Source organism: Bubalus kerabau, chromosome X (genome assembly GCF_029407905.1).
Source record: "Bubalus kerabau isolate K-KA32 ecotype Philippines breed swamp buffalo chromosome X, PCC_UOA_SB_1v2, whole genome shotgun sequence".
In the NCBI taxonomy this organism is placed as follows: domain Eukaryota; kingdom Metazoa; phylum Chordata; class Mammalia; order Artiodactyla; family Bovidae; genus Bubalus; species Bubalus kerabau.
In genome coordinates this window covers 110,232,422-110,258,807 of record NC_073647.1, presented here as the reverse complement: position 1 = coordinate 110,258,807, position 26,386 = coordinate 110,232,422, and the positions used below count along the sequence as shown (strand labels likewise).

General features: G+C 37.0%; 1 long non-coding RNA gene across 1 annotated transcript in view; it reads right to left on the bottom strand.

The window, feature by feature from the left end:
- Positions 1-8,227: 8,227 nt before the first annotated feature.
- LOC129638774 (uncharacterized) overlaps positions 8,228-26,386 on the bottom strand; it is a 52,970-nt gene continuing 34,811 nt past the window's right edge. The window contains exons 2-3 of the long non-coding RNA XR_008708013.1: positions 9,734-9,872; positions 8,228-9,644 (exon numbers count right to left, since the gene is read on the bottom strand). This is a non-coding gene — a long non-coding RNA (uncharacterized LOC129638774). The remainder of the gene's footprint in view (positions 9,645-9,733; positions 9,873-26,386) is intronic.

Below are 26,386 nucleotides of genomic sequence, written 5' to 3'. Positions count from 1 at the left end.
ATTCTTCAAGAGATGGGAATACCAGACCACCTTACCTGCCTCCTGTGAAACCTGCATGCAGGTCAAGAAGCAATAGCTAGAACTGGACATGGAAAAAAATGACTGGTTCCAAACTGGGAAAATAGTATGTCAAGGCTGTATATTGTCACCCTGCTAATTTAACTGATATACAGAGTGCATCATGCAAAATGCCAGGCTGGATGAAGCAGAAGCTGGAATCAAGGTTGCCAGGAGAAATGTCAATAACCTCAGATATGTAGATGACATTACCCTTATGGCAGAAAATGAAGAAGAACTACAGAGCCTCTTGATGAAGGTGCAACAGGAAAGTGAAAAAGCTGGCTTGAAACTCAATATTAAAAAATACTAAGAACATGGCATCCAGTTGCATCACTTCATGGCAAACAGATGGGGAAAGAATGGAAACAGTGACAGACTTTATTTTCTGGGGCTCCAAATTCACTGCAGATGGCAACTGCAGCCATGAAATTAAAAGACATATGCTCCTTGGAAGAAAAGCTATGACAAACCTAGACATTATTAAAAAGCAGAGACATTACTTTGCTGAAAAAGGTCCATCTAATCAAAGCTCTGGTTTTTCCAGTATTCATGTATGGATGTGAGTTGGACCATAAAGAAGGCTGAGCACTGAAGAATTGATTCTTTTGAACTGTGGTGTTGGAGAAGACTCTTGAGAGTCCCTTGGACAGCAAGGAGATCCAACCAGTCCATCTTAAAGGAAATCAGTCCTGAATATTCATCGGAAGGACTGATGCTGAAGCTGAAACTCCAATACTTTGGCCACCTGGTGAGAAGAGCTGACTCATTAGAAAAGACCCTGATATTTGGAAATTAGAAGGCAGGAAAAGAAGAGGATGACAGAGGACAAGACAGTTGGATGGCATCACCAACTCAATGAACATGAGTTTGAGCAAGCTCCAGGAGGTGGTGAAGGACAGGGAAGACTGGTGTGCTGCAGTCCATGGGGTTGCAAAGAGTTGGATATGACTGAGCAACTGAACAACAGTGTTGAGGTACATTCCTTCTTCGGGGCTTCCCTGGTGGCTCACACATTAAACAGTCTGCCTGCAATTTGGGAGACCTAGGTTCAATCCCAGGGTCTGGAAGATCTCCTGGAGAAGAAAATGGTAACCCACTCCAGTACTCTTGTTGGAAAATCCCATGGATGGAGGACGGAAATCCCATGGACAGAGGATATGGTGTATCACATTGATTGATTTGTCTATATTGAAAGATGCTTTCATCCCTGGAATAAAGCCCACTTCATCATGATGTATGGTCTTTTTAATGTGTTGTTTGCTAGAATTTTGCTGAGGATTTTTACATGTATGTTCATCAGTGATATTGGCCTGTAATTTTCTGTGTGGGGGGGGAGCATCTTTATTTGATTTTGATATCAGGGTAATGGTGACCTCATACAATGGGTTTGGGAATTTTCCTTCCTCTGAAATTTTCTGGAAGAGTTTGAGCAGGATAGGTATTAGCTCTTCTCTGAAATTTTGGTAGAATTTGCCTATGAAGCCATATGGACCTGAGTGTTTCTTTCTTTCTTTTTTCCCTTTTCATTACAGTTCCAGTTTCCCTGCTTGTGATCATCTGCTCAAATATTCTATTCCTGGTTCAGTTTTGGATGGTTATACTTTTCTAAGAATTTGTCCATTTCTTTCAGGTTGTCCATTTTATCGGCATATAGTTGCTCATAGTAGTTAGTCTCTTATGGTCCTTATTTCTGTATTGTCTGTTGTAACTTATATTTTATTTCTAATTTTATTGATTTGAGTCTTCTTTCTTTTCTTGATGAGTCTGGCTAATGATTTGTCTTATGTGCTTATCTTCTAAAGGAACCAGCTTTTAGTTTTACTGATCTTTGATATAGTTCCCTTCATTTCTTTTTCATTTATTTCTGCTCTGATCTTTATGATGTCTTTCCTTCTACTAACTTTGGAGTTGTTTTGTTTTTCTTTTTCTAGTCGCTTTAGGTTTAAGGTTAGGTCATTTGTTTGCTATTTCTTTTCTTTCTTGAGATAGGCTTATATTGTTACAAAATTCCCTCCTAGCACTGCTTTCAGTGCATCCCATAGGTCTTGAGTTGTGGTGTTTTCATTGTCATTTCCTTCTAGGTATTTTTTTTATCTCCTTTTTTATTTCATCAGTGACGTCTTGTTTATTCAGAAGTGTATTGTTTAACCTCCATGTATTTTTGTTTGTTTGTTTGTTTCCCCCCTGTAGTTGATATCTAATTTTACAGCACTGTGGTCAGAGAAGATGCTTGAGATTATTTCATTTTTTTAAAATTTACCAGTGCTTGATTTGTGACCCAAGATGTGAACTATCCTGGAGAATGCTCCATGTGCACACACACACACACACATACACACAAAACCTACCATTTTTGGATGAAATGCCGCATAGGTCTACTTAGTCCAATGTATCAGTTAAGCCCATGTTTCCTCATTAATTTTATATCTGGATGATCTGTCCATTGGTGTGAGTGGGGTACTAAAGTCCCCCAATAATATTGTGTTACTGTTGATTTCCCCTTTAATAGTTGTTAGCATTTGCCTTATGTATTGAGGTGCTCCTACACTGGGTGCATATATATTTATAGTTTTTTTAATATCTCCTTGGATTGATCCCTTGATCATTATGTAATATCCTTCATTGTCTCTTATAACAGTCTCTATTTTAAACTCTATTTTATCTGACATGAATATAACTACTCCAGCTTTCTTTTGATTTCCATTTGAATGTAATATCTTTTTCCAACTCCTAACTTTAAGTCTGTATGTGTCCCTAGGTCTGAGGTTGGTCTCTTTTAGACAGAATATATAGGGGTCTTGTTTTTGTGTCCATTCACACAACCTGTGTCTTTCTTTTGGTTGGAGCATTTAGTTCACTAACATTTTAAGGTAATTCTTGATATGTATGATCCTATTATCATTTATTTTATTTTTTTTATTTGTTTTTGTAGGCCTTTTCTTTTTTTTTTGTATGTCCTTTCTAGAGAAGTTCCTTTACCATTTGTTTTAAAACTGATTTGGTGGTGCTGAATTCTCTTAACTTTTGCTTACCTATAAAGTTTTTTATTTCTCCTTTGAATCTGGATAACAATCCTTACTGGATAGAGGAAAAAAAGAGAGAAATATAGAGAGAGACTGGTAGTAAGAATGTCCTTGTGATTCCTTTCTTTTCCTCTTCACACAGTGTGCTCCAGTCAAACTGCCTATTCAGAACGTCCTCCAGTATTTTTAGGAAGGTCTCTGGACCTGTTGTGGGCAGTGTGGGTTCAGCACAGACTCACATCTTGCCTGACACCAGTTTGTACTTTTTCCCAAAGTCCACAGTTGCACCTAAATTCCACAATCTCTCCTTTACTCATGCAGCCTCTGGTACTACACTTTGGCTTTCAGCTTGCCTTTGCTTGTCAGCCACCCTCTGTTGTTTATTCTCGGTGCAGACATGAGGGAGGGAATGCAGCAGCTTTTAGGGCTCACTTGATCAGTTGGGCTGGGGAGAGGGAAAGGTATGGCAGATACAGCTGGGATATATCAGGAGTGCCTGCTCCAGCTGAGACCTACAGTAAGTTGCTACAGCCCAAGATGGTTCGTGTGCCTTCCCCAGGGAGTTGGCTCCTGGTTGTAGGTCTCTTGGCAGAGCCAAGCTGATCTGACTCCCAGGAAGATGTGGGCAGTGGCCCATGCCCACTCATAGCTTGGTTGCTGCTGAGAGCCCTGAGGTCAAGACCATAGTGGCCTCCGGTCTTCTGCCTGTGGGACTGGTGCCATGTTTCTTACATCTGGAGTTGCAGACCACAGGTGGCTCATCCCCCTACAGGCTTTGTGAATGCAGAGTCCTATGTTCTGTGTGCTTACTGTGTCAGAATATTCCTGTGGCAATGATCTTTTGCCTCTCTGACAGGCCCAGGCTTTTCCCTGGACTCCCTCAGATATGTCATACTAGCCCCCTCAGAGTATCATCACGGCAGTCAACCCCAGTCCTCTTCCTGATATCTGACCCCCAAAGCATGAGCCTGAGCTCCAAGCCACCACTTGCTGCAAGCGTGCAAGTTGTTTCATGGCTGGGAAGTGCCCTTCACAAATTATCTCTGTCATTAATTCTCTCCAGTTTGCCTTTAGATCACCTGTCGCTATGCTCTCCTCTGAGATTCCCAAGCTCCCCTGACCCCATCTGTGAGCAGGTTTCCAAGTATGTGGAAACTTTTCCTGCTTCACGACCACCTTCTGAGGGTTCAGGTCTCCTTCCTGAAATCTGTTGTCCTTTTTTTTTTTTTTTTTTAATCTTTATCTTTTGCCCTACCTCATTCTGATGAGATTGGCTTGACTTCTTGGAAGTCTGGGGTCCTCTGCCATCATTCAGAAGGTGTTCTGTAGTTGTTCTACATGCAGATAAATTTTTGTTATATGTTTGTGGGGCAGAAGGTGATCTTCCCATCTTACTCCTCTGCCAACTTGAAAGTCTCCAAAATTGTAATATACCATGTAAACCTCAACTCATACTAATGTTTACAAAATAGGTTCATTCTTTGTTCTCTGTTAAATGAGTTAGGTGGATTTCCATATAAATTGAGTTTATGCATATCTAAGTTAGCTACCAACACAAATTCTTTTCCCAGGCAAGGCACTCACATGTATAGGATAAAATAGGCAGCCTTATTCATAAGAAGTGCAGTGACAGACTTATTTGACTTAGGTTCTCAGGGTCTTTCCTACCAAGACCCTGTCCTTAAAAAGAAAATAAAAATGGATACTCTGCTCACAAACTGCAGGAAACATAATCCCTTTTACACCATACCATGCACACCACACACATTAATGTCTCCAATAAAATAATACAATATATCCCATTGGAATTTTGTAAAACAGTGCCTTTTGACTTGAAATCCTGAAGTACTTCTTGTTTCAAAATAACAAAGTATCTCTGCAATGCTGCTGCTACAGTAATACTCTTTCTTATAGTACTACCTTGACCAGATACCTTGTATTGCTATATCTTGCAAATTTCATTGGGCACTGAGGCCTGATCCACCAATATCACTATCAGTCCTCCTGGAGAATGTTCTGTGGACTTTCTGCTGAATGTCCAAAGACTGCAGCTACTCATCTTCACCACAGTATCTCACCTGTGTATTTCTACTTAACCTTCCCTTAAGAGCAATTAGAAGTTTGTGTAACCTATAAGTTTGCTTACAGAGGAACCTACTCAAAATGATGAGTGAAGTGGACATAGGCAATCTGCCCAAAAAAGAATTCAGAACGGTGATCACAAAGGTGAACAAAAAAGTCAGGAGAAGAATGGATGCACAGAGAAAGTAGCTAAGTAGATTTTGACAATGAGTTAGAAAACATATAGAACAACCAAAGATGAACAATACAACAAATGCAAAGGAAAATACACTAGAAGGAAACCATAGTACTTTAAATAGTATAGAGGAACCAACCAGTGAGGTGGAATAGAATAGCAGAAAACACTGACGCTGAATAGAGATATTTTAAAAAATGAAAAGAAAGGTGGTGTTTTTAAGAGACCTCTGGGAAAACATCAAGGGCACTAATATTTGCATTGGGGGGTTTCAGAAGGATAAGAGAGACACAAATGGGTTGAAAACATAACTGAAGACATACCTGAAAAATTCCCTAACATGGGAAAACAAAACAAAAACAAAAACAGATATAAGTCCAAGAAGCACTGAGAGTGAAAAATAGGATTAACCTAAAAAGGAAATCAACAAGAATCCCTGTGTTAAAATGGCAAAAACAAAAGATAAAGAATAAATATTAAAAGCAGCAAGAGAAAAGAAACACACTACATATGCAAATACTTTCATATGGCTTTCAGATGACTTTTCAACAGAAAATCTATAATCCAAAAGTACATGGCAAAATATATTTAAAGTAATGGAAGAAGAAAATGTACAAATAAGAACACTCTATGTGGCAAGGATCTCATTTGGATTTGTTGGAAAGGTACAATGCCTCCCAGATAAACAAAAGCTGAAAGACATGAGCACCATCAAGTCATCATTAAAAGAAATGTTAAATGCACTGTTGTTGTTCAGTTACTCAATCATGCCCAACTCTTTGCAACCCCATGGACTACAGCATGCCAAGCTTCCCTCTCTTTCACCAACTCCCGGAACTTGTGCAAACTCATGCCAATGGAATTGGTGATGCCATCCAACCATCTCATCCTCTGTCATCCCCTTCTCCTCCTGCATTCAATCTATCCCAGCATCAGGGTCTTTTCTAATGAGTCAGCTCTTCTCACCAAGTGGCCAAAGTATTGGAGCTTCAGCTTCAGCATCAGTCCTTCCAATGAATATTCAGGATTGATTTCCTTTAGGATGGACTGGTTGGATCTCCTTGCTGTTAAGGGACTCTCAAGAGTCTTCTCCAATACCACAGTTCAAAAGCATCAAATCTTTGGCACTCAACTGTCATTATGGTTCAAATCTCACATTCATACATGACTAATGGAAAAACCATAGCTTTGACTAGACGGACCTTTGTTGGCAAAGTAATGTCTCTGCTTTTTAATATGCTGTCTAGTTTGGTCATAGCTTTTATTCCAAGGAGCAAGCGTCTTTTAATTTCATGGCTGCAGTCACCATATGCAGGAAAATAAAGCTTTTCCTTGGAGCCCAGGAAAATAAAGTCTGTCACTGTTTACATTGTTTCCCCATCTACTTGCCATGAAGTGATGACATCTGATGCTGTGATCTTAGTTTTTGAATGTTGAGTTTTAAGCCAAGTTTTTCAACCTCTTCATTCACCTTCATCACTAGTCTCTTTAGTTCCTCTTCACTTTCTGCCATAAGGGTGATGTCATCTGCATATTTGAGTTTATTGATATTTTCCCCAGCAATCTTGATTCCAACTTGTGCTTCATCCACTCTGGCATTTTGCATGACGTACTCTGCATATAAATTAAATAAGCAGGGTGACAATATACAGCCTTGATGTACTCCTTTCCCAATTTGGAACCAATCCCTTGTTCCATATCTGGTTCTAGGTGTTGCTTCTTGACCTGCATACAGGTTTCACAGGAGGCAGGTAAGGTGGTATTCCCATCTCTTGAAGAATTATCCACAGTTTGATGTGATCCACACCGTCAAAGGCTTTAGAGTAGTCAATGAAGAAGTAGATGTTTTTCTGGAATTATCTTGCTTTTTCTATGATCCGCCAGATGCAGGCGCTTTGATCTCTGGTCCCTCTGCCTTTTCTAAATCCAGCTTGACCATTTGGAAGTTCTTGGTTCACATACTGTTGAAGGCTAGTGTGGAGAACTTTGAGCATTACTTTCTAGTGTGTGAAATGAGTGTAATTATGTGTTACTTTTAACATTCTTTGGCATCGACTTTCTTTGGATTGGTATGAAAACTGACCTTTTCCAGTCCTGTAGCCAATGTTGGGTTTTCCCAATTTGCTGGCATATTGACCATAGCATTTTAACAAAATCACTGTAGCAGCAGCATTGCAGAGATCCTTTGTTATTTTGAAACAAGAAGTACAGATTTCAAATTACAAATGGCATTTTTCACAGAACTAGAACAAAAATATCTCATAATTCATATGAAAATGGAAAAGACCCTGAATAGCCAAAGCAACCTTGAGAAAGAAGAATGGAACCAGAAGAATCCACTTTCCTGATTTTTGACTATACTACAAAGCTACAGTCATCAAGACAGTATGGTACTGGCACAAAACAGAAATAGAGACAAATGGAACAAGATAGAAAGCCCAGAGATAAACCCATGCACCTATGGGCACCTTAATTTTGACAAAGGAGGGAAGAATATACAATGGGGCAAACATAGTCTCTTCAATAATTGGTGCTGGGAAAACTGGACAGATACATGTAAAAGAATGAAATTAGAACACTTCCTAACACCATATACAAAGATAAACTCCAAATGGATTAAAGACCTAAATGTAAGATGAGATACTATAAAACTCTTAGAAGAAAACTCTTAGCAGAACAGTCTATGACATAAATCACACCAGGATCCTCTATCTACCTCCTAGATTAATGGAAATAAAAGCAAAAGTAAACAAGTTGGACCTAATTAAACTTAAAAGTTTTTGCACAGCAAAGGAAACTATAAACAAGGTGAAAGGACAACCCTCTGAATGGGAGAAAATAATAGCAATTGAAACAACTGACAAAAGATTTATTTCCAAAATACATAAATAGCCCATATAACTCAATACCAGAAATACAAACAACCCAATTAAAAAGTGGGCAAAAGCCCTAAACAGACATTTCTCTCAAGAAGGCATATAGATGGCTAATAAACAAATGAAAAGAAGCTGAACATCTCTAAATGCTGGCAGAATTCACCTGTGAAGCCATCTCCTCCTGTACTTCTGTTTTTGGGGCATTTGTATAATTGCTGATTTGATTTAATTACTAGCCATTGTTATGTTCATATTTTCTATTGCTCACTGGCCCATTCTTTAGAGACTGTACTTATCTGTGAGTACATTTAGAGAAGAGATAAAATCTATTTTTCTCAAATGATTAAAAAAAAATACAGAGGAAACAATGCCTCCAAAGTCTTTCTATGAGGCCAGCATTACCCTGATATTGATAGCTTATGTGTATGGTGAATAGTGCCGCCAGATTAGTGGTCTCTGAATGAGAAGATTTAACTCCAGAACCAAAGACAGTCTAAGTCAGAGATTTGTGTAGATTTTTATTTAAAGTGAAAGTGACAGAAAAAGCTTCTGATATAGACATCAGAAGGGAGCAAGAGAGTATCCACATTGCTAATTTGGGTAGGGCAGTATATACTCTTCTGCTAGCTGCTGAAAACAGACAAAAAGAATATATCAAGGTTGTAAGAGTTACACTAGACCCTTTCCCAAGGCATACATACTGAGATAACTTTGACACAAGATTAGCCTGGGAGAATGTGTTCTAGGCAATGTCTCTGGGCAAGATATACTGTTGCTATGTAATCAGGGGTACAAGTCTTGAGAAACAGGTTTCAAGGCAAGATTTGTTACAATTATAATTATTAACATGAATCTAAGAAAAGCATTTTCATGAGTAAGACCTTGTGCTGTGTGATCATTAGCTCCTAAAGAAAAGTCAGTTCTCAAGCAAGATACATTGTTGCACAAGATTTAAGTAAAGCATGAGTGAGAATATTCACCTCCTCCTTAAAGGGCCCTAATTTTTAACTCTCTTGATATCAAAACCAAAGACATAACAAAAACAGAAAGAAAATCACAGGCAAATATCACTTATAAACATATATACAACAGTCCTCAAGAAATATTAGTAATCCAAATCCAACAATATATCAAATCAATTGTTTACCCAGATCAACTGGTGTTTATTCCAGGGATGTATACATTTTTCAATATTGACAAATCAATGGGATATACCATATTAACACACTGAATAATAAAAACCTTGTGATTGTTTCAGTATGTGTTCAGTCACTCTGTCGTGTTTGACTTTGTGTGACCCCATGGACTGTAGTCCACTAGGGTCCTCTGTCCATGGAGTTTTCCAGGCAAGAATACTGGAGTAGGTTGCCATTTCCTACTGCAGGGGATCTTCCTGACCCAGGGATCGAACCCAGTCTTCTTCATCACCTGCATTGGCAGAAAGGTTCTTCTGACAAAATTCAACACCCTTCCACTTACATTAAAAATTCCAGAAAGTGAACACAGAGAGAACATACCTGAATGCAGTAATGGCCATATATGACAATGCTGCAGCTAGTATCATGCTCAGTATTAAACAATCAGCCTTCCCATTAAATTCAGGAACATAACAGGGATGCCTATTCTTACCACTTCTATTCAACATAGTATTGGAACCTGATGAGAAAAGGAAACAAAAGTTATATAAACTGGAAAAGAAGGAGCAAAATTGACACTATTTGCAGATGACATAATACTCTACATAAATAACCCTAAAGCTGTCACACAAAAACTGTGAGATCTAATATGTGAATTCAGCAGGGTAACAGGATACAAGGTTAATACACAGAAGTCTCTTGGATTTCATCAGAAAGAGAAAATGAAGAAAAAATTTCCATTTAAAATGGCATCAAAAATAATAAAATATCTAGAAATAAACTTAATCAAAGAGATGAAAGACCCATCTGCTGAAAACTATAAAACACTGATAAAGGAAACTGAAGATGATTCATGAAATAAAAAGCTATGCCATGTTTCTGGATCTGAAAAATTAATATTGTTAAAATGGACATACTACTCAAATAAATCTACAGTTTTAATGCTATCCCCTATCAGAATTCCAATGACCTTTTTCACAGAGCTAAAATGAATAGTTCTAAAATTTATACGGAACCACAAAGACACAGAATTGCTAAAGCAATCCTGAGGAAAAGGGCCAAAGCTGGGGGCATAATCTTTCCAGACTTCAGACTATAACAGAAAGCTACAGTAAAAGTAATGTGAAACTGGCACAAAAACATTCATGTAGATAACTGGAACAGAACAGAGAGACCAGTAATAAATTCACTCACTGATGATCAATTAATCTATACTAAAAGAGGCTATAATATACATAGAGAAAAGTCAGTCTGTTCAAAAAGTGGTATGTGAAAACTGTACTTATACACCAACAAAAAGGTAACACTTTCTCATGCCATTATACAAAATAAAATCAAAATGGTTTAAAAATCAAAATGTAGGACATGACACCATAAAATTCCTAAAAGAGAATATAGACAAAACATTCTCTGACATTCTTCATAGCAATCATTTCTTTTTTTTATTTTTTATTTTATTTTATTTTTTAACTTAACTCTTAGATCAGTCTCCAAAGGCAAAAGGAATTAAAGCAAAAAATAACAAATGGGGCATAATCAAACTTAAAAACTTTTGTACAGCTAAGGAAACCATGAACAAAACAAAAAGATAACAGAGAAAATGAGAAACATTTGCAAATGATGCAATACACAAGTGGTTAATATGCAAAATATACAGAGAGCTCTTTTTATCACTCAATGCCAAAATAACATACATCCCAATTTTAAAAAAATGAATAGAACCTAAATAGACATTTTTCCAAAGAATATGTACAGATGTGCTATAAGCCCATGGAAAGATGTTCAATTTCACTAACTCTTAGAGAAATGCAAATAAAAAACCACAATATCAGCTCAAAACAGTCAGAATGGTTATGATCAAAATATCTACAGATAAATGTTGGAAAGTGTGTGGAGAAAATGGATGGAAACCTCCCAACTACTGGTGGGAATGTAATATAAATTGATGCAGCCACTGTGGAAGGAACTATTGAAGTTCCTTATAACATTAAAAATAGAGCTACCATATCATCCAGCAATCCAACCACTGGGCAATAATATATCTGGAAAAGACAAAGCCTTAATTCAAAAAGATATATGCACCCTAATGTTCCTAGCATCACTACTTACAGGAGCCAGGAAATGTAAACAACTCAGGTGCTCATCAAAAGATGATTGCTTAAGATGTGGAATATATATATAATGGAATATTATAAAATAATATAATAGTGCCATTTGCAGAAACATAAATGAACCTAGAGAATATTACACTTAGTGAAGTATGTCATACAGAAAGACAAATACTATTTCACTTACATGTGGAATCTAAAAACAATATAAATCAATCTATATACAAAAGAGCAAGAAGCTCTTAGATAGAAAAAATACTTTGGTTACCAAAGGGGTGAAGGAGGGAGAGGAATAAATTAGGAGTAAGAGATTAACACAAATTACTATATATTCAATATATAAACAATAAGAATTTACTGAATAGTTTATGATAACATATAGTGCTACATAATTGGGAAAAAGTTACTGAATCATTCTGATGTGTACCTAACACAATATTGCAAATCAACTATAAATAAATAGTAAATAAAAAGCAAAAATAAATGGGACATAATTAACATAAAAACTTTTGCACAGCAAAGAAAAACATTGACAAAACAAAACAAACAAACAAAAAAAACAACCTACTGAATGGAAGAAAATTTTGCAAATGACATGTCCAATAAGAAGTTAATACCCAAAATATATAAGTGGTTCATACAATTCAACTTCCAAAAAATAAAAAAGTGCTGAATAAACAATGAGCAGAAGTCCTTTCTAAAGAAGATGTCAAAGATGACCAACAGGCATATGAAAAGATGCTGAATATTATTAATTATAAGAGAAATGAAAATTAAAACCACAATGGGATATCACCTCAAAACTGTCAGAATGGTTATCAACAACAATAACAAAATACAAATGAGAAATGTTGGTGAGGATGTGGAGAAAAGGGAGCTGTTGGTAGGAATGTGAATTGGTGTAGCCACTACAGAAAACAAAATGGAAGTTCCTAATAAAACTCAAATTAGTGCTACTGTATGACTCAGCAATTGGACTTCTGGGAATATATCTGGAAAAAAAAAACACTAATTCAAAAAGATACATGCATTCCAATGTTCACAGCAGCCTTATTTACAATTGCCAAGATATGGAAGCAACCTAAGAGTCCATCAACAGATGAATGGAAAAGGAGATTTGGTGTATATATATATAGGATGTGAGAGTTGGACTGTGAAGAAAGCTGAGCGCTGAAGAATCGATGCTTTTGAATTACAGTGTTGAAGAAGACTCTTGAGAGTCCCTTGGACTGCAAGGAGATCCAGCCAGTCCATTTTAAAGGAGATCAGCCCTGGGATTTCTTTGGAAGGAATGATGCTAAAGCTGAAACTCCAGTACTTTGGCCACCTCATGCGAAGAGTTGACTCATTGGAAAAGACTCTGATGCTGAGAGGGATTGGGGGCAAGAGGAGAAGGGGACGACAGAGGATGAGATGGCTGGATGGCATCACTGACTTGATGGACATGAGTCTGAGTGAACTCCGGGAGTTGGTGATGGACAGGGAGGCCTGGCATGCTTTGATTCATGGGGTCACAAAGAGTCGGACATGACTGAGCGACAGATCTGATCTGATATATACATATAATATACACACACACACAATGCAATGCAATTCTGAAAGAATGAAATTTTGCTATTTGTACAACATGGATTAACATTGAGGGTATAATGTTAAATAAGTCAGACAGTGAGAGATAATTACAGTATGATATCACTTATGTGTGGAATATAAAAAATAAACTTGTGAGTATAACAACAACAACAAAAATAGGGGGATTTTTTGCTTATCCAGTGGTTAAGAATCTGCCTTCCAATGCAGGGGACATGGATTTGATCTCTGGGTCAGGGAACTCTGATCACACATGCCATGGGGCAACCTAAGCCCAAGCATCTCAATAAGAGAAGCCCCCATTCTGCAACAAAGATTGAGTGCAGCCAAGATTTTTTAAAAAAAGAAATTAAAAAAAAAAAGAAAGAAATAGACTCACAGATATGGAGAACAAACTAGTGGTTACCAGCGCCGAGAAGGAATGGAGGAGCGGCAAGATAGAGGTAGGGAGTTCAGAGGTTCAAACTACTATGTATGAAATAAATAAGTTACAAGGATCAATTGTGTAAAACAGGGAATATAGCCAATATTTTACAATAACCATAATGGAATATAATCTTTTAAAATTGTGAATCAGTATGTTGCACACCTGAAACTCATATAATATTGTAAATCAACTATACCTCAACATAAAAAGAACAAGATGAAAGCAAAAATGAAAAAAAGCAATCCTTTGTAGACAGTAATATTATTATCCTAATTTATATGAAATAAATTGAGATACAAAGAAGTTATAATTAGTCCAAGGTCACATAGATGGTAAATGGTCCAGCTAAGACTCCACCCCAGATAATTTGGCTCCATGGCCACTGGTTGTGTGACGTGTGGTCAGGCATTGTTGTGGAGAAAAATTGGGCCCATTCTGTTGACCAGTGCTCATTGCAAGTGTTGCATTTTCAGTACATCTCATCGATTTTTCTCAGCATACTTCTCAGATGTAATAGTTTCACTGGGATTTGGAAAGCTATAGTGGATCAGACCAGTAGCAGACAACCAAACAGTGACCATGACCCTTTATTTTGGTGCAAATCTGGTTTGGGGAAATTATTTTGAGCTTATTCTCTGTCCAACTACTGAGCTGGTAATTGCTGGTTGTTGCATAAAATCAACATTTCATCACATGTCACAATCTGATTGGGAAATAGTTCATTGTTGTTGCATAGAATAAGAGAATATGATACTTCAAAATGATTTTTTTTTTAATTTTTAGTCAGTTCATGAGGTACTCACTTATCGAGCTTTTTCACCTTTCCAATTTGCTTCAAATGCCAAATGACCACAGAATGGTTGGTGTTGAGATCTTTGGCAACTTCTCGTGTAGTTGTAAGAGGATCAGCTTTGATGATGCTCTCAGCTGGTCGTTGTCAACTACCAATGACTGGACACTACCTCCTTTGTAAAACTTCTTGAACCACCACTGCACTGTATGTTCATTAGCAGTTTCTGGGGCAAATGCGTTTTGATATTGTGAATTGTCTCACTGCTTTACAACCCATTTTGAACTCTAGTAAGAAAATTGCTTGAATATATTTTTTGTCTGACATCATTTCAATAGTCTAAAATCCATATAAAATAAACAGCAATATTCATTAACAACAAAAAAACCCATAAAGCAAGAAATGTTCATTAAAATGATGTATCACATAACCACATTTATTTAAAAATGTATTCCAATATCAAATGGCAAATTTCAACAATGAAAAACTGAAATTATTTTTGCACGAAACTAAGTAGAGTAAAATAAAGAATGAAACAAAATGAGGACAGTCTTAGAGATTCTCTGGAATAAAATTATATGCACCAACCTTAGAATTATAAGGGTCCCAGAAGAAGAGAAAAAGAAAGGACATGAGAAAATATCTGAGGTGATTACAGTTGAAAACTTCCATAATATGTTAAAGGAAACAGCAACCCAAGTCCAGGAAGCTCAGATAATTGCATACTGGATAAACCCAAAGAGAAACATACCAAGACACATATTAATAAAATTAACAAAAATTAAACACAAAGAACAAATATTAAAAACATCAAGAGAAAAGCAATAAGTAACAAATAAGGGGATTCCCATAAGAGTGACAGCTGATGTTTCAACAGAAACATGGCAGCCCAGAAGGGAGTGGTAGGGTATATTTAAAGTGATGAAAGGAACAGAAACTTACAGCCCAGATTAGTCTACTCAGCAACAGTCTCATTCATATCCATCCAAGAAATCAAAAGCTTTACAGATAAGCAAAAGAAAATTCACTGTCAAGCCAGCTTTACAACAAGTGCTGAAGGAACTTCTCTATACAGGAAACACAAAAAAAGAAAAGACCTACAAAAACAAGCCCCAAACAATAAAGTAAATGGCAGAATCCTACTGTGATTTATGTCAGAGAGTGTACTGTCTATGTTTTCTTCTAAGAACTTTACACAGGAGTAAACTTTTATGATCTTGGCTTTGTAAGGGGCTAAAAATCAAAAGTAACAAGAAAAAATTGATAAATTGGATTTCATAAAACTTAAAAGCTTTTGTACATCAAAGGATATTGTCAACAGAATGAAAAGGCAACAGAATGGCAGTAAGCAGTTTCAAACCATATATATATATGTGTGTGTGTGTGTGTGTGTGTGTGTGTCTACTATCCAAAATATATATTTAAAATTACTTGAAACTCAACAATTAAACCAGAAAAAGTCCAACAAAAAAATGGACACAGGACTTGAATAGACACTTGTCCAAAGAGGTTATACAAATGGCCAGTAATCACACAAAAAATGATAAATGCCATTTATCATTCAAGAAATATAAATCTAAGTCACAGTGAGATAACACTTTATACACAGTTGGATGGCTATCATTTTAAAAATTGAAAAATGTTGGCAAGATGTGGAGAAAATGATGCACTCTTACATTGCTGGTGAAAATGTAAAAGGGGGAAAAAAGTTTGGTGGTTCTTAAAGTTAAAAATAGAATTGTATAATCCAGCAATTTCACTTCTAGGTATACACACAAAATAATTGAAAACAAGTATCAAATATTTTACATGAATATTCATAGCAGTATTATACACAATGGCCCAAAAGTAAAAATAATCCAATTTTCCACCAATGGATGAGTGAAAAAACAAAGTGTTATACTGATATATCTATAGAATGGAAAGTTATTCAGCTATAAAATGAAATACTGATACATGCTACAACATGGATAAATGTTGAAAACATTATGCTGAAAGAATCCAGACACAAAAGGCCACATTATAAACGATTCCATTTATGTGAAATATCCAAAATAAGCAATTCTTCAGAGACAGAAAGTAGATTTATGGTTTCCAGTGGCTGGGGACACAGAGGAAGGGAGAGTGACTGCTTAATGATTATGGTGTTTCTCTTTGGGGTTATGAAAAATGTCTGGAACTAGATAGTGGTGCTAGTTGCACAACACTGTGATTGTACTTAATGTTACTGATTAAGATGGTTAGAATGGGAAATTTTATGTCATATGTATTTTACTATAAAAAATTAAGTACAATAGAACACTTCCTTTTTCTGCAATTCATGGTCATATCTCCCTTACTCTTTTCTTCTTAGGAGTCAGAATGCTAGGGCTCACTCAGACTTTCTAAGTTTCTAGCCTCTAGTCTGTACTTGCATAGTTTACCCAACTCACAGAAATTAATCTGCTTTTAATCTCCTGTGCAAATCCTGAACAAAGGTATATAATTTTTTTCTGGTACAGTGACTCTTTGCTTCCTACAATTTCAGGAATCCTGATTGCTTTTCCTAGATCTTACTCTACCTTTTTTTCCTATCATCATTTTTTTGGACATCATAGTATTTGCATGGTTTCTCTGTTATCCAATCCCCTGCTAGTCCCTTTTACTGCTGTTCATGGAGCTTGTGAGACTGTTCTCCCAGTTTAACTGTCTGGCTGTTTACCCACTTATGACAGGCATTTTAGACTATATTAAACTTTATATGGGGGCTCCCCAAGTGGCTCAGTGGTAAATAATCCACCTGCCAATGCAGGAAACACAGGAGATGTGGGTTCGATTCCTGGAATGAGAAGATCCCCTATAGAAGGAAATGGTAATCCACTCTAGTATTCTTGCCTGAAAAATTCCATGGACAGAGGAGCCTTGTGGGCTACACTACATGGGGTCGCAAATAGTCGGACATGACTGAGATGCATGCATACAAGCCCTATCTGATGAATGTCAATAAATAATAGGCCCCAAAGCTAACTGAGAATCACACACACCAGAGAAGCAGTGACAGAAATCAACACTGGAGACCAGAAGGAGATACCCTAGAGGAGTGATTAAGCTCTTGGGCTCCAGAATCAGACTCCCTAAATTTGAATCTGGATTCTGGACTTACCTGCTGTATGACATACAAAGGCAAATTTCTTAACCTTTCTGTGCTGTGGCTTTCTTGAGTATAAAATGTGGATGAGAACAACAAATAGTATCCACTTTCAAAAACAGTTGGAAGATTAATACATTGTAGTACATGGTAAATGTTAGCTATTTCTTTTGTTTGGTTTTCTGTTTCTCTCTTCCTCAAGGCAACTGGGGGCTTCCCCAGTGACTCAGCTGTAAAGAATCTGTTGTAACACAAGAGACACGGGAGATGTGGGTTGGATCCCTGGGTCAAGAAGATTCCCCTGGAGGAAGGCATGGCAACCCACTCCAGGATTCTTGCCTGGAGAATCCCATGGACAGAGGAGGCTGGCGGGCTATGGTGTATAGTGTCACAAAGAGTCAGACACGACTGAAGTGACTGAGCACAGCACAGCAAGGCAAGTGAGTCTCAACTTTGGTTGTACATTAGAATAATATGAAGTAATTAAAAAAATCATGACACACCTCAGACAAAAAAAAAAAAAAATCTGAATCTTGGGGTTGTACCTAGTCATCAACATTTTTAAATTAAGAGATTAGGTAGGGATTTTTGGCAAAACTAATACAGTTATGTAAAGTTTAAAAATAAAATAAAATTAAAAAAAAAAAGAAAGTAAAGAAATTAGGTGAAGTCAGACACGACTGAAGTGACTGAGCACAGCACAGCAAGGCAAGTGAGTCTCAACTTTGGTTGTACATTAGAATAATATGAAGTAATTAAAAAAATCATGACACACCTCAGACAAAAAAAAAAAAAATCTGAATCTTGGGGTTGTACCTAGTCATCAACATTTTCAAATTAAGAGATTAGGTAGGGATTTTTGGCAAAACTAATACAGTTATGTAAAGTTTAAAAATAAAATAAAATTAAAAAAAAAAGAAAGTAAAGAAATTAGGTGAGGGTAAAGGAAAGACAGAAAAAAAAAATACTTTATATGTGTTCCAAGTATTTCATATTGCAAGCAATGAAACAATGATTATGACTATCCCTATGTTTCATGCAAGGAAATTCAGACTAGACCAATCAACTTGACATATAGACACACAGTCAATGGAAGTGGGGCTGAATTTAACAGCAACATGTATGAATTATACTTAGGGGTTTACTTGATTAAATTTAATGTAAATCAATAGTGTAATTCTGCTACCAAAAAGTTAATGTGATCTTGAGTAACTTCAATAAAACTAGTGGAAGTTTCACCCTGCTTGTCAACCACACCTAGAATATTGTGTTCTGTTCTTTAAGATGTCACACTAAGGAAAAACAGAGTAGCAGAAATAGGATAGAAATACATTTGAAACCACAGCATTAGGAGCAACCGTGAAAGGAACTGTATTCTGCCAAGACTGCAAAGCAGAAATTTTAGTATGTACATAATTACTGACTTCAAAAATTAGGAGGTCTGCCAGACAAAGGGAAAGAAATGAGATGTACTTTATACTACCTAAATAGCATAACTTGAATATACAGTAGAAAACTACAAAACCTACCTAAGTTTGACCCAAGGAAGATTTTCCCAATAATTAAAGCTGTTTTAAAACATAACAAATTCCAGGAGGTTATATTACCAAAAATGCCAGAGCAATACAACATCAATTAATAAAGTGGGAAAAAAACTGTTAGAATCAACTTTTCCAGGACTCTGGGATCTAGCCAAAAACTTATGACCTTAAGTTTTCAAAAGCTTAATGAAGATAAAAGTGTACATATACACAATGGAGTATTACTCAGCCATTAAAAAGAATACATTTGAATCAGTTCTAAGGAGGTGGATGAAACTGGAACCTATTATACAGAGTGAAGTAAGCCAGAAAGAAAAACACCAATACAGTATACTAACGCATATATATGGAATTTAGAAAGATGGTAACAATAACCCTGTGTACGAGACAGCAAAAGAGACACTGATGTATAGATCAGTCTTATGGACTCTGTGGGAGAGGGAGAGGGTGGGGAGATTTGGGAGAATGGTATTGAAACATGTATAATATCGTGTATGAAACAAGTTGCCAGTCCAGGTTCGATGCACGATGCTGGATGCTTGGGGCTGGTGCACTGGGACGACCCAGAGGGAGGGTATGGGGAGGGAGGAGGGAGGAGGGTTCAGGATGGGGAGCACAGGTATACCTGTGGTGGATTCATTTCGATGTTTGGCAAAACTAATACAATATTGTAAAGTTTAAAAATAAAATAAAATAAATAAAAGTAAAAAAAAAAAAGTGTTTGCATTGTGGTAAGAAAGTCCTACAACTTCAGATTTGTGGTGTCTATGGAGTTAGTAGACTGCACTCATGGTGCAAGTTGCTAGTGCCAAAGGATGTAATAAAGACATTTTCTCAAAGAATTGTGTTTGTTTTGGCCTGTATGGTGGAAACCTGAAAAAAAACAGTAAAAGGGTTTGCCTTTGTTTCATCTCACTCTGAGCATTCCCAAGACTGAGGCACCTTCCCTAGCAGCATGTGTTCAAAACATTTAAAGGGAAAACCATTGGCCAAGCAAACTGAGACTACGGCTAACAGTCAGAAGAAGCAATGAAACTACGAAGGATCTAGAAGGGAAGAGGTTTGGGAAGGAAATATATGGTGAAATAAAGGTTTTGAAAAGCTCCTCTGTTATACTGAGGAATCATGAAGCCATGCACATGACCACGGCTGGATGCATGTTCAGAAAAGGCCTGAGAAATCCCCATTTTTCATCTCTGGTTAACCTTAATGCTCTAGGCATGCAGGAACTAAAGCCTAAGGCAGAGTTGTAAATGGACAGGGTAAATGTTGAAGGAGTATCCCCAAAACAAATATCCAATCTACAAAGACTGAGAGAGTATTTCCCCCTTTTTCTTTATCTTTTTTTCTTTTCTTATTTTGGCTTCAGCTATTTAAGGAAATTCTGTCAAAATACTGACAACTAAGGCAATAAAATACAGACTTCAGTGATCACATATGACTGAGAATATAACCTATATAGGAGAATTCAGAAAAAATTAAGAAAGCTAAGGACATGTCTAGGCAAGAGGAACACTGAGAAAAGTACTGAGAATGACTTAATCTTTCACCCCATGCAGATAATTGGGCTCAGGGCAAGCTTAGCTAGACAGTGAAGGACCATCCAAGCAGAGTTAGTCTGCAAAAATTTGAAAAAAAAAAAAAAAGATTGTTTTATCTTTTACATTTTTGGTATTTTTTTAAAACTTGGTTATGTGTTCCAGCTCCTGGGAAAGCTGAAAATCTCTCAAAAGATTAACTGTCTTAAAGGAAGTGCTACTTCATTGAGCACACAGTAAAAGGAATAATCTTATAAGAGTGTTTGAAAAAGTCTCAAAACAAACTATTGTAGCCTTCAACAATCAAACAATAAATAGAAAATCATGGAAAGGAGGAGAATATGATTTCTAAAGTTACCACATTATGAGTATTAAATATCCAACTTCCACAAAATAACAAGGGTACAAAAAAAAAAAAAGGAGAAGATGGCTCATTCAAAGGAAAAGAACAGGAAACATCCTTAAGGAAGGCTAGCTATCAGACTTACTAGATAAATTTTTTTTAACTTTTATTTTATTTTTAAACTTTACATAATTGTATTAGTTTTGCCAAATATCAAAATGAATCCACCACAGGTATACATGTGTTCCCCATCCTGAACCCTCCTCCCTCCTCCCTCCCCATACCATCCCTCTGGGTCGTCCCAGTGCACCAGCCCCAAGCATCCAGTACCGTGCATCGAACCTGGACTGGCTACTCGTTTCATACATGGTATTTCACATGTTTCAATGCCATTCTCCCAAATCTTCCCACCCTCTCCCTCTCCCACAGAGTCCAAAAGAAAATTTTTAAAATATATTTCTTAAAGAGCTCAAAGAGCCATGAGAAAGAACTAAACAGATCAGAAAATTGACATATAGAAAAAGTAGAACTAGCAACAAAGTGATGCAAATGATAAAAAAAAAAAAACAAAACAGCAGTTGTCAAGTTGAAAAGTACAATAACTGAAATAAAAATTTTACTAGAGAGGTTCAAGAGCAGATTTGAGCAGGCAGAAGAAAGCATCAATGAATCAGTAGACAAGTCAATTAAATTTATCAAGTCTGAGGAGGAGAAAGAAAAAAAGGATGAAGAAAAGTGAACACAGCCAGTGGACTATGTGGGACACCAAGAAAAATGGAAATAAAACATTCAGTATGGGAATCTCAAAAAGGAGAAGAGAAAGAGAAAGGAGTAGAAAAATTATTTCAAGAAATGTTGGCTGAAAATACCCCAAATTTGATGAAATGTATGACTATATAAATCCAAGGAGCTTAATTATTAGGTTGGTGCCAAAGTAATTTCAGTTCTGCATTATTGAAATTTACCATTTGATATTGGAATACATTTTTAAATACATGTGGTTATGTTATACATCATTTTAATGTCCATTTATTGCTTAATTTTTTTTGCTAATGAATTGTTACTTGCTGTTTATTTTATATGTATTTTAGACTATGGAAATGATGTTAGACAAAAACAAATTCAAGCAATTTTCTTACTAGAGTTCAAATGGGTCATAAATCACCAGAGAAAATTCACAAACATCAACAAAATATTTGGCCCAGAAACTGTTAACAGACATACAGTACAGTGGTGGTTCAAGAAGTTTTGCAAAGGAGATGAGAGTCTTGAAGATGAATGGTGTAGTGGCTGGCCATTGGACGTTGACAATGACGAACTGGGAGTATCATCGAAGCTAATCCTCTTACAACTACATAAGAAGTTTCTGAAGAACTCAATGTCAACCATTTTATGGTTGTTTGGCATTTGAAGCAAATTGGAAAGGTGAAAAAGCTGGATACATGGATGTCTCACGAACTAACCAAAAATCAAAAGAAATCATCATTTTGAAGTGTTGTCTTCTCTTATTCTATGTAATAATAATGAAACATTTCTCAGTTGGATTGTGACAAAAACTGGATTTTATACAACAACCAACTCAGTGGTTGGATGGAGAAGAAGCACCAAAGCACTTCCCAAAGCCAAACTTGCACCAAAAAAAAGGGTCATGGTCACTGTTTGGTGGTCTGTTGACAGTATGATCCACTACAGCTCTCTGAATCCTGGTAATCCATTAAACCTGTGAAGTATGCTCAGCAAATCAACAAAATGCACTGAAAACTACAATGTCTGCATCCAGCACTGGTCAACAGAAAGGGTCAAATTCTCCACAACAATGCCTGACTGCATGTTACACAAATAATACTTCAAAAGTTGAGTGATTTGGGCTATGAAATGTTGCCTCATATTCCACATTCACCTGACCTCTCCCCAACCAACTAGGACTTCTTCAATCATCTCAAAAACTTTTTGCAGGGAAAATGCTTTCACAACCAGCAAGACACAGAAAATGTTTTCCAGGAGTTCATCAAATCCCAAAGCATGGATTTTTTTTGCTACAGGAACAAACTTATTTCTCATTGGCAGAAATGGGTTGATTGTAATGGTTCTTATTTTTATTAATAAAGATGTGCTTGAGTCTAGTTATAATGATTTAAAATTCAGGGTCCAATACGTCTATTACTTTTGCACCAACCTAATAACTCCAAATAAGATAAAACCAAAAAGACAAACATTGAACCATTAAAATCTAATTACTGAAAGACAAAGAGACAATTTGGAAAGCAGTAAGAAAAAAAGCAAATGTCATATACAAGTGTTCCTCCTGCACTGCTGGTGGAAATGTAAATTGATACAGCCACTATGGAAAACAATATGCAGTTTCCTTGAAAAACTAGGAATAAAATTACCATATGACACAACAATCCCAATACTGAGCATATACCCTGAGAAAACCACAATTCAAACAGACATATGTACCCCAATGTTCACTGAAGCACTATTTACAATAGCCATGACATGGAAGCAACCTAGATGTCTATTGACTTATGAATGGATAAAGAAGATGTCATATGTATGTACAATGGAATATTATTCAGCCATAAGAAGAATGAATTTAAGTCATTTATAGTGAGGTGGATGATCCCACAGCCTGTTACACAGAGTGAAGTAAATCAGAAAGAAAACAAAACAAATATCATACATTAATGTATATATATGGAATCTAGAAAAATAGTGCTGATGAACCTATTTTCAGGGATACAATGGACACATAGATCTAGAGAATGAACTTGTGCACACAGTGGGGGAAGGAGAGGGTAAGATGAATGGAGAAAGTAGCATTGTCATATATACACTACCATATGTAAAACAGCTAGTGGAAATCTGCTATATAATACAGGGAGCCTAGCCTGGTGCTCTGTGATGACCTAGATGGGTGAGATTGCTCTCAAGGGGAGAACAGTGAGCAGTCCTGAAGAGAAATTTTAGTTTCCTGTCCAGGAATTAAACCTGGGTAGCCTGGATGCAAAGCAAGAGTCTTAGCCACCGGTTCACCAGGAGCTAGAGGCTAGAAGCAAAGTCATCTTGGCTCTTGCTCTTGTTTGAAAGCAAGAATGTTTCAAAGAGGTAAAAACTGTAAAAGCAGGTACAAAGTTTATTATTAGAGACACAGCACAGCTTTGGGGAGAGCACACAAAAAAGTTTTTTTCAGCTCAGAAGCAGGGCAGAGATACACACCCAGAAAGAAAGGGTATAGGCATTCTCTCTAATGAGGAGGAGAGCAAGTAGGTCAGAAACTAGGCAGAAATATACACCCAGAGAGGAGTGCAGGGGTTGTGGAAGAGGATGAGCACAGTACATCAGAAACTAGGCAGAGACACACACCTGGAGAGGAGTGCAGGTGTCCTGAGTGAAGAGGAACATGGTATGGAGGTGACATAAATCACTAATACAGGACAGTCCTCCTGGGTCTTTGTTTAACTTTGGTGAATTATCTTGTTTCTTTCTTCACACTTGACTGGTCCATGGATCCTCCCCAAGATGCATGTGCAATATTTTGCTACGATGGATCTCACTGTGTAGAGGCCTATGGGTGCATATTCATGCTTATTATGGGGTGGGGCCCCCTCCCTTTTCGACCCTCAAAAAACCTTGTGCATGTGGAGACAAGGAAGTTTCCTTAATCTCAGGAGTGGACACCTTATCTCCTTGCTTTAGCAGAGCTCAGTTTTTACCATTAGTTTTGTCCTTGGAATATCTGGGTGACAAAAAGCCTCAGTTTAAAAAAAAAAAAGGCTCAGTTTTATTCCATTTGACAACCAACAGGAATCTGGCTCAGAGGCCCACTGTTTCCTACCTCAGGAAGGGAATGAGGAGGGAGGCTCAAGAGGGAGGGGATACACACACACACACACACACACACACACACACATAATATAATTATGGCTAATTCATATTGTTGTATGGCAAAAAAACAACCAACATTATAAAGCAATTATCCTCCAAGTAAAAAATAAAATTAAGTAAATGAATAAAAAGGCACATAAGTTGAAAGTGAAAAGATTGAAAAATATAGTCCATGCAAATAGTAACCACAGGGGAGTTGTGATGGCTATATTAATATCAGACAAAAATATTAAGTCAAAAACTGTCTCAAAAGTCTAAGTAGTACATAATATATTGATATTTGAATCAATGTACCAGAAAATAAAAAAATTAAAATTATATGTGCACCAAATATCAGAAATCCAAATCATGAGGCAAACACTAATTGAACTGAAAAGAAAAATAGAGAGGTATAAAATAATAGTTGGAGACTTCAATATTCCATTTATAATAATGGATAAGACAACTATGAAGACATTTCTTAAGGAAATAAAGGACTTGAACAACACCAGAAACCAAAAAGAGAGAAGACTCAATTTACTAAACATTAGGAAAAGACTAGAGATCTCTTCCAGAGAAGGCAATGGCACCCCACTCCAGTACTCTTGCCTGGAAAATCCCATGGATGGAGGAGCCTGGAAGACTGCAGTCCATGGGGTCACTGAGGGTCGGACACGACTGAGCAACTTCACTTTCACTTTTCACTTTCATGCATTGGAGAAGAAAATGGCAACCCACTCCAGTGTTCTTGCCTGGAGAATCACAGGGACAGGGAAGCCTGGTGGGCTGCCGTCTATGGGGTCGCACAGAGTCGGATACAACTGAAGTGACTCAGCAGCAGAGATCTCTTCAAGAAAATTAGAGATACAAAGGGAACATTTCATGCAAAGATGGGCTCAAGAAAGGACAAAAATGGTATGGACTTAACAGAAGCAGAAGATATTAAGAAGAGGTGGCAAGAATACACAGAAGAACTATGCAAGAAAGATCTTCATGACCTAGATAACCATGATGGTGTGATCACTCACCTAGAGCCAGACATCCTGGAATGTGAAGTCAAGTGGGCCTTAGAAAGCATCACTACGAACAGATCTAGTGGAGGTGATGGAATTCCAGCTCAGCTATTTCAAATCCTAAAACATGATGCTGTGAAAGTGCTACACTCAATATGCCAGTAAATTTGGAAAACGCAGCAGTGGCCACAGGACTGGAAAAGGTGAGTTTTCATTCCATTCCCAAAGAAAAGCAATTCCAAAGAATGCTCAAACTACCACACAGTTGCACTCATCTCACACACTAGCAAAGTAATGCTCAAATTTCTCCAAGCGAGGCTTCAACAGTATGTGAACCGTGAATTTTCAGATGCTCAAGCTGGATTTAAAAATGCAGAGGAAGCAGAGATCAAACTTTCAACATTTACTGGATTATCAAAAAAGCAAGAGAGTTCCAGAAAAACATATGTTTCTGCTTTACTGACTATGCCAAAGCCTTTGACTGTGTGGATCACAGTAAACTGCGCAAAATTCTGAACGAGATGGGAATACCAGACCACCTGACCTGCCTCTTGATACATCTGTATGCAGTCCAAGAAGCAACAGTTAGAACTGGACATGGAACAACAGACTAGCTCCAAGCAGGGAAAGGAGTACGTCAAGGCTGTATATTGTCACTGTGCTTATTTAACTTATATGCAGAGTACATCA